The 13,012-nt window shown below is 37.9% G+C and overlaps 1 long non-coding RNA gene across 1 annotated transcript in view; it reads right to left on the reverse strand.

The window, feature by feature from the left end:
* Window positions 1-3,279: 3,279 nt before the first annotated feature.
* The window catches only part of LOC135299456 (uncharacterized), a 29,335-nt gene continuing 19,602 nt past the window's right edge, over window positions 3,280-13,012 (reverse strand). The window contains exons 2-3 of the long non-coding RNA XR_010361436.1: window positions 5,575-5,692; window positions 3,280-5,494 (exon numbers count right to left, since the gene is read on the reverse strand). This is a non-coding gene — a long non-coding RNA (uncharacterized LOC135299456). The remainder of the gene's footprint in view (window positions 5,495-5,574; window positions 5,693-13,012) is intronic.

Consider the following 13,012-nt stretch of genomic DNA (forward strand, 5'->3'; position numbering starts at 1 on the left):
AGCAGGCAGTAATAAAACAGCATTAAAGTATTTAAGTATTATACAGGATAATTTTTTAACACAAAAGGTATTGTAATATATTTGCATGGATCACACAGTATTGAATTCCATCACAAGAGATAATGACAATGTAATAATCACTCAGATAGAAATTGATGGTTGAATAGTGGTCAAAACTTCTATTCAATGTAAGCAAATAAAAGAAAATCAGCTAAATAACAGAAATAGGCCATGATTCAAAGAAGGCAGATTCTCACATCTGATGAAAATTAGGAATATAATTGATGGAGAGGATCACTTAAATGGAAAAGCGTGAATAAGAAGTAGGAATTTTTCAATATGACTTCAAGATGAATTTCAAGTTATTTAACTTCAGTGCAGGCATGTCGTGCAGCAGAACTGGGAATCCAGAGTGGGCTTCCTGAGCCAGGGAAATTCTAGGGGAGTGCCAAGAACTGCCAGGACTTGGCAGCTTGCACAAGAGAAGCTGTCAAGCTGTGGGCCAAGAGTTATGGTGGCTGCCCCTCACTCCTACAGAGGCAGCCCTGGAGAGCACAAGCAACAAGGAGCACCATGACCAGAGCAGGCAAATGGTCTGGCACATCAGGCAGGGAGGTTCACACAGCTGTTTGAGTAAAAGGGAACCTCTTTGAAGGAGGAACATTCCACGGTCCAAGTGCAATAGGAGAGACTTGAAGTACATACAGCGCAGTAGCTGGACATCATTCTTTGACATTCTGCACAGGTCAAGGGCACTTCTGCAGGCTGAGGTCTGCCCATCAGCTTCTTCCTACAGCAGGTCTGTCTGAGTGGAGACATCAGCCATGGCCAGGATAGATAGTGCAAAGTTGCCCAAGACAACAGTGGCTTTGATCTCAGATGAGTGCCCACCATCCTGTTGAGATGACTAGTGCCAAAACCTTTCTCTTGGGTCAGGGACACATGGAGGACCAACAGGTGACTGAGCTGCAGGAGACAGTGAGAAGAATGTAGCAACAGGGAAGCTGAGAAGGACTGGGATAGCAGGTTCCAAGGTCATGGAACCTGCAGTTCCATGACCAAATATCCAAAAACTCTTCCACCAGTACACACAGAAGAGACACAGGACAATAATCTGCAGAATTGAAACTTGCAATGGCGAAGACCTTCAGGAGGGAATGACTTCCTCCCAAAGCCTGAGATGCCCTTGCAAACTCACTTCACTGGCCTGCAGAAGGAAGAGGAAAGACTTTTCATTTCAGGAGAGAAACTGGACAAGCCCTATCTGCTCCCCACATAGCAGGCAGCGCAACTAAGAAAGGGCGATGGGTGATAGGTGTAGACAGCTCTTTTCTGAAAGATGTGAAAGTCCCCATTTGTTGCCACACTATCTAGAGAGGTGTGCTGTTCACCAGAGATTTGTTTCAGAAATGTTTCTGAGAGGCTACGAAGTGCCACACAGTTTGCTGGTCATTATCTGCTGCTGTTTTACATAGACACAAGTGGTACAGCCAGGAAGAGTCTGAGGTATAGCAAGAAGGATTACAGAGTCCTGGGTGGGGCAGGAAGGGACTCTGGAACGTAGGAGGTGTTGTCATCAAACCTCCCAGTCAAAGATAAGGGTTGAAAAGGCCAGCCAATCTAGCAAATCAACAAATGGATACAGGACTGGTGCCACAACCAGGATTTCAGCTACTTAGACCATGGGACTTGTTTTGAAAAAGCTGGTCTACTGAGGGGCGATATGGTCTCACCACTAGAGAGGAAGAAGACAAGAATCACAGAATGATTTGGGGTGGAAAGGATATTATATCATCTAGTTCCGACCCCCTGACCATGGACAGGGACACCTTCTGCCAGACCAGATTACTCAACAACCTCTCCAACTTGGTCTTGAGCACTTCCAGGAATGGGCCATCCACAACTTTGGGCAACCTGTTCCAGTGCCTCACAACCCTCAAAGTGAAGAATTTATTTACAAATTCTAATCTAAACCTATTCTCTGCCAGTTGAAAGCCATTACTCCTTATCCTACCTATCACTTCAGGTCCTTGTAAAAAGTCCCTCTCCAGCATTCTTGTCAGTCTCCTTTAGGTAGTGGGAGATTAAAATATCTGCCTGGAGCCTTCTCTTCTCCAGGCTGAACAGTACAACTCTCAGGTGGTCTTCATGGGAGAGGAGCTCCAGCCCACTGATCATCTCTGTGGCCTTCCTCTGGACTTGTTCCAACAGGTCCTCATTATTTTATGGAGTGCCCCAGACCTGGATGCAGTATTCCGGGTGGGTTCTGATGAAGAGTAAAGGGATAGGAGTACTTCTGTCAACCCAATGGCTGCTTTGCTTCTGATGCAGCCCAGATCATAGTTGGCTGGCTGTGACTGCACATTGCCAGGTTATGTTGAACATGTTGTCAACCAATGTCCCCAAGTCCTTCTCCTCAAGACTGCTCTCAATCCATTCTTTACCCCAGTCTATATTTATACCTTTTATTTCCCTGTCCCAGGTTCAGAACCTTGCACTTGACCTTGTTGAATGTCATGAGGCTTGTAGAGATCCATTTCTTAAGCCTGCCCAGGTGCCTCTAGATGGCATTTCTTCGTTCCAGAGTGTCCACCACACCACACAATCTGGTATCATCAGCAAACTGGCTCAGGGTGCACTCGATGTCACACCCTGTTTTGCCAACAGGGTTCCAAACAGTTTCAGTCCCTATACCAGCACCTGAGGAACACCTCTCATCACTGTTCTCCACTTGGATACAGAGCTGTTGACCTCGAGATTTAAGTGTGAACATCCAGCCAATTCTGTGTCCACTGAGTGGTCTGTCAATCAAGTCTCTGTATTTACAGTTTAGAGACAAAGACGTCATGTAAAACAGTATCAAATGATTTGCGCAAATCCAAGCAGATGGTGTCAGTGGCTCTTCCCTTACCAAACAACACTGGAACCATGTTGAAGAAGGGTCACAAAGTCTGTCAGGCATAAATTGCCCTTAGTTAAGCCATGCTGGCTGTCACCAATAATCTCCCTACTTCCTATGTGCCTTAGTACAGTTTACAGTAGGATCTATTAGCTCCATGATTTTGTCAGGCTCCAAGGTGAGTCTGACTCACGTTGGATGAGTCTTCCTTTTCTCCATTCTAAAAATTGGGGTTACAATTTGACATAAACAAATTGTCAAAAGAAACAGTGTATTCCGTACAAGATTTCTTTATTGTCTTCACATCAAGTGCAGATGTGTTTTTGGGTGAGATATTTGATGAAAATGCACTTCAACTGAAGTGAAGCAGCAGGGTTGAAAATAAGGTACCTATATAAAAGGTAATGCTTTATGATATAAAGCAGGTCAGACAAGATGATCTTTTGATTTCTACTAGCATTAATATCTAGGATCTACTAAAAATGAAGAAAATATAATAACCATCCATTTATTACACTTCTCTGAAGTCAGGAAGCACAGGTTTCCAAAGGCGTGATAAGACTGAATTGGCATTTGTGCTGCTATAAACTTTTATTGTTAAAGATGACAGGAAAAAGAGTTTTAATTGCTACAGTGATTCCACAAAGTCTGCCTTGCTTAATTACTTATTTATTTATTAAAGAAATGTGATAGCAAAACTTAAATGAAAATTGTATCTACAGGAAAACAACATTAAATACTTTAGTACATTGGTCATTTTCCTCCTTGGTATATTCCTTTAACATCAGAGTAATTGGTCTTTTGCTTAATAAATAAGATAGAAAGTGAAATTCTGCAGTGACTTGGAGCAGGAACAATGAAAACACTTCATGTCTTTCATTCATTTGCTTTCTAATTCCCTTCAACCATGAATATTAATAATAAACTTTTATTGCCTTTGCATGCCTATGGTATTCATGTGCCTAAGATATTAAGGGAGAAAGAAAATATTTACTTTAATTGTTAATCTAATGTGTTGATTACTTGTTATTGATTAATTAATTTACTGATTGTTAACTTTTTACTTAAGTTGCTGTATTGAGAACTCTGGATAACAAAGTACTCTATATGATTGGAGACTAGTTTGCTGTTCAATCATTAAAGAAATGCTAATACTAAATGTTCATATCATGATAGTGAGTGAGAACTGCAATAAAAGCTTTGTAACTCCAAGAGTTGGATGATAAATTGTCCTCTGTTGTGTGGCAATAGGTTCAAAAGATAAAAATTAAATAAGGTCTAGATGATGAGAGTATAAATATGAAGGCAGGTATGAGGATAAACAGAAACAGTTCTGTGTATATTTAGTGTTTTGTTTATACATTTTAGTTCTTGTTTATATAATTTTGTTTTGTTTTGAAGAAGATTAAAGAACATTTTTAATTGTAAGAGTGAGATGAGTAAGGGAGACAAACACTACAAAGGGGGAGTTGATACTTGCCAGTTTCTGAGTACCAATCAATAATTAGGTTAGTCTTGAGGACACATCTTTAAGAAATATTTGAAGGTGAATATATGAAAGCTGAGTAATGTTAAAATCTGAGCTAATTAATTAAATACTGATAAAGATAAAAAAAATACAGACATAATTGTTCTGAGGAGTAGTTAATTATGTGTGTAAATTCATTTCAGTATGTAAGTTTCACTTCATATTTTGTCATGTGAGGAGGGGAGGTTCCCTTGACCCTTAGTGTTTAATTTGTCTGTCAATGCCTCAAGATAAACTGAGACCCTTGCAGCCAACCAGTGTCAGCATCCTGGTGGGGAGACTCTGCCCTGAGAGTAAGGGAGAACCCTCAGCAGGGCTTCCTCTTTATTTGAGTATGGTATTTGCTGCCAGCAACTGTCAGTGTCCATGAAGAGCTCACACTAACAGTATATGGAATAACACCCCTTCTTAATATAAAATTGTGGCAGGTTGAGATTCAAGGATAATTGGTGATAGTTTCTGATTGCAAAAATATATTCAAAGCAATGTATAGAAAAGCTGTAATCCACAATGAGATATTCAGCCTGCGCAGAGTATGATTCCCAAAAGGCTATGGGGGAGAAAACAGGTTCAGCCCATCAACTGGCCCCAGCAGTTACAGTGGAGTCTTCCTTAACCATTCCCCCATTCCCAAATTTTATACTATTTCTCTGTGTTTAGGTGGAACCTGAGTGACTCTAGGCATACATATCTTTGGTACTGATTGTCTCACTTGTAATACTGTTTCACTTTGCTTTTAATGATACAGCCAAAAAGAATATACAGCACATGCCTGGTAAGGAGTGATAATGACTTGGAGACAGGTAACTTTGGGATGGAGATGTGTGTTAGTATTACAACGAGGCTGTAATGAGCCAATAAGTTTGTCTGAGGAGAGCGATTTTGCCACAGGTGTTGGCTCAGCAGCAGGACATCTTCTCCTGTCTCCCCTGGCTGACAGGTGTTGTGTGGTTTATCAGCTGCAAAGTGCCATTGAGCTCCTCTCCCTGCAGGGATTTCAGCAGAGCCTGGCTGTGGTGTCTTCACTCCACTCACCTCCGTTCCATCCCCTTTAGCTGATGCAGGTCCTGTGTGTGGGGAGCCATCATGGAATGGGTTTTGAGCATGCCAACTGCATTTCATCCAGGGAGCAGGAACTGTATCTTACCCTATAATTTCTGTACTGTTATGACTCCTGATATAGGTAGGTAATGGACTCTGTTGGAAACAGAGCTGTTGCAAGAGTTGGTGTGGCAGTTGAAATAAATATTTCAGCTGTTCAATACCTGAAACAAATTTCAGAACATATAAATAAAAGAACAGATCTTTGTCTGGCCACTTCTAAAATACTTTGCTTTTTGCCTTCATGATCCACTTACAGTAGTTACAGGATTTTATAATAATACCTCAACTGCTATTTTGCCATGGAAATATTCCACTATATCTCCTGCCAGCACCAAAAACCAATTATTTTTCTGCAAGTAACAAAATGAAATAACTTTCACTAACTTTCAGTTTTAACTGACTGGAAAATACTTTTGAATTGAATGAGAAAGTTGATGGGCCTTTCAGGTAAATGAGTGAATGAAAATTAATATGTTTCCAATTATTTAAAATTGCATGGAAATTCTAAGATTTAGTGATCTTCTCTTTTAAATGTTTTTCAAGTGTTATTATCTGACCAACTATTCAGTATACCAATGTAGAGAAAAGTTTCCCAGAATAAAATAATTCAATCAGAAGACAGATTGTAACCTCTATATTGCTAAAATACTTCAGGAAGAAGCCCAAATTTGAATTAAATATTCTTACTAAAAAGCATGGTTCTGTTCCTACTGTGTAGTTCTGAAAGTTTCCCAACACAGCCGAGCCACAAGTTTTAAGGCCCCCTGTCTCTACATATTTTCTACTTTCTTTCTTAGCTTAGTCCTCAAGACTGAAGGTTTTGGAGAGGGTCTTCCTTAAAAAAATTCCAACCTTCTTCATCACTGTCTTTCATCATCATCATCTCCTGGGGAGGGCTACTGGGGGCCCCTCCAAAGCAGAATCAAAGAAAACTCCTGGAGTTCTTTTTAGCTGGAAATTCTTGGACCTGGAGCCAGACATCTCTGTAACAATGTTTTGGGTAGTGATGAAGAGAAATCTGGCATCTCTCTCTAAAGTCTCCTTGTTAATATCTTCAGGCTGTGTGGACAACTGCCAAATGGAACTTTCACCTATGGCCATTATCTTCAATGTGTGCATTTGTGTTACTTTCACTGCAGAAATCCTAGATGTTTGTACGCAGCACTTTTTGAGTAACAACTATAAAGAACCACATGTGTAAATAAACATTTTTGTTCTCTCTCTGCATAGATAAAGACAAGGCTCCAATTGAAAAGCAGCTTAAAGAACAGCCTTTCCTTTGTTACATGCAGTAATTTGTTTGATACACAAGAGAAGACAGACGGGAATGGGAGTTACCCTTGTAAAATGTTTATATCTGTGGTCTGTGCATATATGTTTTTGTTATACTTGTAATGTATTTTTTTAGGCAAGTATGCAAGACCTTCTTGAGAAAAACTTTAATTCACATGTCAACTTTTCTCAGGGCATGTAATGAGCTGCAACGAATATGCTGTTTTAAACTGATAAAAATCAAAAAATACATTAATCCTTTTGCATAAAAAGATATCTTTGAAGAATTGTAAGTAAATTTCTTCAAAGGAAGCAAAGAAGAAAAAAAGTCACAGTTGAAATTAAATATTTTTTATCATGCTCGAAGAATTGAAATTTATTTATTGATCTATATATATATTTTTCCAATAAATATTACAGGAATTAAAAAAATTTTGAACTACATTCATTTCATCCTGTGTTTCTATGTCTTTAAATTTTTGGAAGAGCCATAATTAACATATATTTTCATGGGACAATGTATTAAAAGTCCTTCCAGAAAATTTCAAAAGATATTGTTTTGAAAACATAGCCATGAAGCAAGACAATGCCATGTGAAATGAATGATGACAACAGCTGTGATGAAACAGAGAGAAAATTTAGAAAACTTAATTTTTGAAGTAAATGTTATAAAATAATTAGATGTTAAAATTGCACTTTGTACATGCAGAAATGTGTATATAAAAAGCAGATGGTTTGGGTTCATCACTTAAGATACATTAAAAAAAAGGTTATGTCTATTTAGAGACAATTAACAAATAGAAAAAGCAAATTAGATTGTACTTTTTTAAAGTTTACTCAGCCTTGATCTTAGAACTAGTGTCAAGCCAAGAACTAAGAAAATAGTATATACAAAATAATAATAAATAGTCAATAATCCAAGATCATCTTTCCCATAAAGAATGAAAAAAAAAATCCAAGAGGAAGGAGCACATTTTTAGAGCAGAATTCGTTTGACAAAGCCCAACTCCTGAATCATTACTTCATGTTTCTTAATCTTGGCAGTAGAATAAAGTCCTTAGCAGAATAGCATTTTAAAGTCCAGATACACAACACTTCAGAGTTCTTATCATAACTTCTCTTTTTATGTCTACAAAATTTACAGCATTTGCAGATGGAAGCAATTTAATACCATGATGATCTTTCATCTAGCCTGTTTCCTCTCAGTGACCTTATGTTTACTATAACAAAACACCAACTAGGTGTCTGATTTCTCTTTAGAAAAATGGCAACTATTTTAAACAAAGAGATTTTATCCAACAGAATCATAATTCTTCCACCATCCACATGCATTAACAAAAATGCTCATTTGTTCTAGGGGAGTGTTTTAGTAGAAGAGAGAGATAGTTTGGCTTTGCAGCAAAAGATCCATTTAAAATAAAATAAAAAGAAAAAACAATGGTAAGAACCGCAGGTTTTATGTTTTAAATGGAGAGAGTTCTAGTTGGAAAGGAGCTGATTACATATTTCATTTCATGACCTCACATTCAACCAGCCCTTCCTCACATGCCCCCTGAAAACATCCTGCTGTGGTTCCTGGCATCTATGAAAGGTTGGTTGAAAGTTGCAAATTAAGCATATTTCCCAAGGGCTTGGACAGAGAATAATGGAAATAGGATCTCAGAATCATTTTACCCATCCTGGAGCTGCAGTCCAAAGAATAAATTGAACCAATCCCAATATAATAATGTGCAATTTTAGTAACATAATAGGATTTGGTGGGACATCTCTAGAGTACTTTATTGTTGATAAGAAAGTTCAATCCTTTAGAAAAATATTTGTCTGTCTTTTTCCTAAACTAAAACAAGCCACAGTGTCACACTTAACAGAAATGTAAACTTTTTTGTAAATGAGACATGAATGTCACCTAGGCATGCAAGTACAGTAGTTCACAGAATGACAGAATATGCTGAAGTGGAAGGGATCACGGAGTTCAACTCTTAGCCCTGTGCAGGACCACCCCAAGGGTCATACCATGTGCTGGACAGCATTGTGCAAATGTTTCTTGAACTCTGTTAGGCTTGGTGCTGTGACCACTGCCCTGGAGATGCTGTTTCCAATGCCCATTATTTCTTGCTTGCCCTCCTTTGGATGCTCTCTAGTAACGTATTGTCTCTTGTGGTGCCCAAAACTGCCCCAGGACTTGAGGCGAGGCCACCCCAGCTCAGAGCAGAGCAGGAAAATCCTCTCTCTTGCCCAGCTGGCCATGCTGTGCCTGATGCACCCCAGCACAGGGCTGGACCTCCTGGCTGCCAGGGCACTGCTGACTCATGTTCAGCTTGCCGTCAATCAGGTCCCCCAGGTCCATTTCTGCAGCCCTGCTTTCCAGCACCTCATTCCCCAGTCTGTCCATACATCCAGGGTTAGCCCATCCCGGGAGCATGGGGGTGATTGCCCAGCCCTCTGATTTATGTCGGTCTCTCTCCAGGGCCTCCCTTACACCATCCTCAGAGCCATGCAATGAATCAATAGATCTGCCTATTCCTATCAATATTGTTCCTTGTTATCAGAAAGATCAAGGAAAACACTTCCTGTGTTCTTCATCCTTGCTGTACTTACATATCAATACTAGAGCTTGTAGAGGAAGAAATTTGGAAGAAGGAGGTTACATAACTGGGCAGACAATCAAGTTTATGGCAGCAAGGCTGTAGGTAACCCAGATATTGCACAGAGGGCTCTGGAATCCAACAGGTAGCTACATTTATCAGAACTTTAGCAGGTACCAGTTATATCATATTACATCAACTGTGATTATTCTCCATATTTGAATTGATAATAAATGACGAGAAACTTTGGTATTTTTAAAGGGAAGTTTATATGTGGTGATTATGAAAGAATATTACTCTTTAAAGTTTTTCTTTTGTAGGAAGGTCTGCCTGTCTCTTTTTCCCAGTGACCAAATGGAGAGTATCTCATTGTAGGACATTTAGGCTGCCTGGCTGGATCAGAAGATCTGTGAATCAAAGTGTTTCATAATCAAGTTGCTTGCAGACAACTAGAGTTTAGGGATTCTCATGCCCAACCTACAGCATGTCTATGACAGTGGCAAAGACAGGGAGATCAGAAAGCTCCCAGTTTAGACATAGCATTGTATATCTTCATGATTATGTAGCTAAAAGCTCCAAAAACTCATTAAAAATTGCCTGCTCTACCACAGTCATATTTTCCACAAATGATAAAATGATGCTTCTGTAATTTTCCCTGAAAGGTGAAAAGAAAACAGTAAGCATCCTTTTTGTGGTAGAAGATAAAAACACCCCACTTTTCTTTTCCTATTTTCCATTTATTTCTCTCTTCATGCTTTTAAATCAACACCATCATTCTTACAAGAAAAATGTGTTGTATAGATAGGACAGTAAGGCACTCATAATTCACTTGTAGTCTTTTCTCTGAGATTTATTGGGTTTTCTATCACAAATGGAGATAAGAATCACATTCCATTTCTTGCTCTTTCCATGATACACTACAGGATCCATGCTGGTAAGAACAGGGATCATGTAGTTTGACAGAGGACATAGAATGTATTAAGAAATGTTTTAATTTGACTTCTATAAACTGTGTGAGCTTTTTCTTCAGGCAAACTATCCTTCAGTCAGTTGTTTTCTGCAGTCACTCTAGTGCTTTTTTATGTTTATTTAAGAAGGATTCATAATTTTGGTATAACTGATTTTCCTGGAATTCACCTACTCCCATATTCTGCTTCTTGAGAAATAGTCCTCACCTACCTGGCCTTTTGAAAAAATCTTGTGTGAAGTCTGGACAGTAATTAATTTTCATAGTCTCTGGTTTCAGTTCATTTGTTTATATTGATGCAGATTCCATGGACTTTGGCAGGCTTGAACGAAAAATGGTCATAGAAAATGCAATGCATTTTAGCATTAGATAGAGAGGGTTTTCAATCAAATTACCAGATCCAACTGCATTGAACAAATTTAGACCTGATTTTTATCTCTGTTGTAAGAGGAGTAACTGCCCAGATTCAAATAAGAGTGCTCAGATTAAGAACTATAGCATAGCAACTATCCTTTCCCTTGTTTGTTTATCTTCAGCAGGAGTTGCACTGTGGTTTTGCTATGGCAGACCTGGCCTGAAGTCCTCAAACAGAAAAAACTATCATTCTTCTGCAAATCATGCCTCAAGGTTGTATAGAGATGACAAAATTTCAGTTATTTGCCACGGAAATGGCCACAAACCCAGGCTGTTGCCATTTTATTGCTCATATCTAAGAGATTATAGTGGGTTTTATCAAGACCCCCAAAAACCTGCACTGTGCAAGCTGTTGCATAGTGCAAAACAAATGAGGGATCAGCTCAGTCAAGCACTAGAAATGTAAATCCACTTCAGACTCATTCACCTTGAACATCAGAGACCTAAACTAAAGAAGATTTGGACAGAGTTTTCTAGGAAGCATCACAAAGACCATAGCTGAAGGTGCATGTTATTTCTTTAGTATCTTTTCTCATATGCATTAATTTCCTGCATAATGATTTTTTGAGTCATATTTATATGTGGTATTTCGTGGTTTTCAACTTAATCACCGTACAGGATTCACACATATTTTACATGCATCCAATAGAGAGATAGGTTTTTGCACATACAAGTATATACAGACTGCTGATGAGTGATATTTGCTCTCTTCCCTATATTTTGTGCCTTAATCAGAAACAAGCAGCATGTGTTCAGATTCACATATTGTAGCATTTTGCTACTGATCTTATCAGTCCTTATCTCCCAGAGGAATGGGACAAAACCAAGCAAAGTGTTTATATCTATTTCTTCCTATTATTTGGAACACCCACCAATTAAGTCTAATATATTTCAGGTGGTGTCTGCAGTACTTCATTATGCTTTTATGGCCAGTGAAGTTCTTATGTGAAAGGAGATATCAGGAGTGGGTGGAAAATTAACAAAAGAGTAATTATAACTTATTATATGTATGATATAATATATCATCTTTCAAAAAATAACCTTTATTTTTATAAAAAAATCTGAACAACAATGAAATACTTGTAGTTAATGATGTATCAAAACAGCTCTGCAATTCTATTGCGTCGTAGTATTTTATTGTATCTTAATATTCAATTGTATTTAATATTTTGAACGTGTTTTAGGTTCATGTTAACTATTCAACTGATTCATGATACTGTGTATGAGGAAGATCAATCAGAGTTGAATATTAGCCAATTCATTTTTTCTTCTTTGATTATATCTTCACTTGACAGATTCAAACACAATTAAAGCCTGACTGCTGTTCAAACGCCATCTTTCTCTACAGTAGTTTTGTGTTGTATAACCCTGCTGGTCTTGTACTGCCTCAGTAGTTCATAAATAGATTACATGACAAAGGAAAAGATAAGATCCTCAGTGTAAATTATATTAGATTAATTCAATATAAGTACCATGCTTTCATCCAGAAGTGTATGCAGAAATGCATGGAGAAAAGAAACACTTCGTTATTCTTCTTTTTTTAAAAAAATTACTAGTCACATTTTCAGATAAGTGTGCTTGTGACATCTGAGTTTCATTTTTCTCAGTGGTATTGTGCAATAAAATTTGTCCACTTTGTATAGCAATCAGAAACAGATAAATCTGCTTTAGAAAATTTGACTCTGCTTATGATGTTGGAATGGGAACCTCACATGCTGGACCTTGTTAAAATGCACTTCTCTGTCTGGTTAGCTTTAGACTTTCAAATGGTTGATGTTATCAACTTCATATAAAATTATTCTTTTCTCCATTATTATACACAATATAAAATTTAATAGCAAGCTTCTTTGACATTTATCAGATGAATTAAAGTTAATTAAAAGGTGAGATTAGCATGTCGGTTAGCTGGATTTTAACAAGCTCTATCACATTCTGTGGTTTTGGTTAAAACAAAAACCATAACAGTTTTTCTCAATATATTCAGAGACAAAACCTAAAATGGAAGATTAAATGATCAACACTAAGAAAATAAACTTCACAAGGCAGAAAAATGTGAAAGCAAAAACATTTAAAATGAGAAACAAATGTCTCCAGTAAAATAAATGTTGTGGGTTTTTAACAAAATAGGCATTCTTAATCATTTTTTAGGATGAGAATTTACATCAGTATTTGATTCAATAACTCTTAACCTTAATAAAAGCTGCATGTTACAAAGAATTCCCACCAGAAAGCAGTTCAGATTC

This window comes from Passer domesticus, chromosome 4 (genome assembly GCF_036417665.1).
Source record: "Passer domesticus isolate bPasDom1 chromosome 4, bPasDom1.hap1, whole genome shotgun sequence".
In the NCBI taxonomy this organism is placed as follows: Eukaryota; Metazoa; Chordata; class Aves; order Passeriformes; family Passeridae; genus Passer; species Passer domesticus.